Source organism: Protopterus annectens, chromosome 1.part2 (assembly GCF_019279795.1).
Source record: "Protopterus annectens isolate FY-2018-M chromosome 1.part2, PAN1.0, whole genome shotgun sequence".
In the NCBI taxonomy this organism is placed as follows: Eukaryota; Metazoa; Chordata; order Ceratodontiformes; family Protopteridae; genus Protopterus; species Protopterus annectens.
Genome location: NC_056727.1, coordinates 988,882,866 through 988,885,763, shown reverse-complemented (window position 1 = coordinate 988,885,763; position 2,898 = coordinate 988,882,866).

Genomic DNA, 2,898 nt, shown 5'->3' with positions numbered 1-2,898 from the left:
TCCCCAAACTGACATCACCACGAATGTCCTAAAACCCACCTATGTGATGTCACAGCTCCCTGGTCCTTCCCCTACCCATGCACAAAGTAAAGGCTAGAACAAGAAAACAGTACATGAGTCAGGTCTCCTGCTGTGAGCTGCCAATCTCAGCAGGTAACAGCTCAAATTACCCTTATCAGTTTGACAGCTAGGGAAGTTAGGGGTGAAGGGGGATGGAAGATGAGTCAAAGTAGTACAATTCAGGCTTCACAAAAGTCTGCAGTTTAGCCATTCTAAAAAGAAGCCGCAGTAAAAAGCACTTTGAAAGTCTGTTATGTGGCATTTGCACTGTGTTTTACATAGTCATTGAACAGCATGAAATGTTACTTAAAATTAACTAACTGAATGACAGCAGTGTATGCATGTAAAATCACTGCAGTGACAGGAGCTTTAGGAAGAAAGAGGCCTGCATGATATATTTTTTTATAGACAAGCACTGCATTGTGGGATACCTAGAGGCAGACTAAACAATCAGAATTACTTCAAGATGCCAGACCCCATGTAGTCAGACTCAGAAATTACCTATAAAAACATTAAAAAACCTGTAAATAGTTCCAGAGTGGTGTTAAAATGTAGGAAATACCAAACCACAATGAAATAAACATGTTTTTTGAGTCTGTGGGTGCAGTTCGTCTTTAAGACCAGACCCATCTAAACAAGCAGCTAGTCTTGAGATGTCAGCACCAGATAATATTCAAGCTCTACAGCACTTCCTTGTCATAATCAACTATTTAGGCAAGTTTATACCAGCCTTCAGTGAGTTTACAGCACCTTTAAGAGAGCTAACGCGCAAAAGTGTTAAATGGTCTTGGTTGGAGCAGCACCAGAAGGCATTTGAAGACCTTAAGCAGAAAACTGCAACCCCCACCTACATTAAAATACTATGATGTCAATACACCAGTCACAATTTCCTGTGATACTTCTGAATTTGGTCATGGTGTAGTCATTCTTCAGGAAGACAGACCAGTAGCCTATGCATCTAAAACACTTACCCAAACTGAAATGCAGTATGTTCAAATTGAGAAAGAACATTTGGCAATAGTATTTGCATGTTCAAAGTTTCATGATTATATCTTTGGTCGAGCTATTCAGATTGAAACTGATCATCAACCTCTGGTTACTATTCCAAAGAAGTCTATGAATTAGCTCTGGTGAGATTACAAACAATGATGCTCAAATTGCAAAAGTACAACTTCAAAATGGTCTATACAAAAGGCAAACTTCTTTATCTGGTTGATACCTTATCCAGATCAACCAGAAATACAATGGCACAGCTCGATGCAGAGAATTTTGACTTTGAAGTAATGGCAGTGTGTAATTTTTCTGCCATGAGACTTGATGAGCTGAGAGATCATAGAAAGACTGATCCAATTTTGCAAAAGCTCAACCACTACATTGTTAGATAGCTGTCACCTGAAGTGCAAACCTATTTTCCTTACAGAGATGTGATGTTGATGGAAGATGAAATTATTTTCAAAGGTCCTAAAATTGTTGTTCCTGCTTCCCTACAACATGAATATATCCATATTTTGCATCGTGGTCACCCAGGTTCTGAATCTACCAAAAATAGGGCGAGAGAACTAGTATTTTGGCCTTCACTAGTGAAAGACATTGATAAAGTACTTTCTTCTTTTTCAGTGTGCAATAGTACCAAACCACATTTGCAAAGAGAACCACTTCAACTAAGTCATGTTCCTGAACTACCCTGGTCAACAGTAGCCATTAACATATTTTGAGTGGAACAATCAGTATTACTTAGTGTTGGTAGACTGTTATTCGAACTGGTTTGAGATTGATTTACTACCTAATCTAACATCCACTACTGTTATTACTAAGTTGAAATGTCATTTCTCAGTCCATGGTAGTCCACACAGTTATTTCTGACAATGGTATTCAATTTACTAGTCAATTATTTCAGAAATTTGCAAGAGAATGGGACTTTGTACATGTTACTAGAAGTCCAGAATGCTGACAGTCAAATGGACTACCTGAATGTGCAGTGCAGAGTGAAAAGCAATAACTTGAAAGGTCAAACCATGACAATACCAATATCTTTTTGAATCTACTTAAAGGAACACTCTGGGCTCAGTCACAATTTTACTCAACCACAAGTCTTCTTCATTCCCTATAAACTGATCCCAGCCATCAGCAATTACCAAAATGCACGAAGAAGTTTGTCACTTGTACATTTCTGCCTTTCCCTAGCATAGGGCAGGAAAGCCCATTCCCCATTCTTTGCTATTGCATTGTTTCTGGTCTAATTGGTCTCCACCTTGCTGACGTACCTTTGACACAGTCAAAGCAGTAGTTCCCTCTCCAGCTGATCCTCCCACACTGTGACATCACCATTATCTAGGTCAGCCCTTATCAGTTATTATAAATTACAGTGTAAGTTGTTGTGGAACTCTATTCCATCGACTGTTTCAGTCCGGAGTAAAAACAGCATCGGATCGTCTTTTCTCTAGCAAAACTGCAAGCCAAGTCCCTTTGGCTTAAACATTTTTTGGTAAGAATGCATATAAATTTCTGCCGCAAAAGCATTCATTTATTTCTCTGTTCTTTTTCTGCTGATGTTCCTTTACATTGCCCTTCAAATCTATTTGTTGCTAGAGATGTACAGCCCTCTGCTCTGCCGGCAGCTCCATGAGCCATCAGCAAGTAACCAAATGTAAGAAAAAAAAAAGTTACAGTTTTATGAGGTCAGCTAAAGTCCTTGCCACAGAGGCTTTAATTAACTCTGCAACACAGCACTGTTCATTGTGTGTGTGTGTGTGTGTGTGTGTGTGTGTGTGTGTGTGTGTGTGTGTGTGTGTGTGTGTGTGTGTGTGTATGCACATTTCTTGTTAATCACAGTGTTTT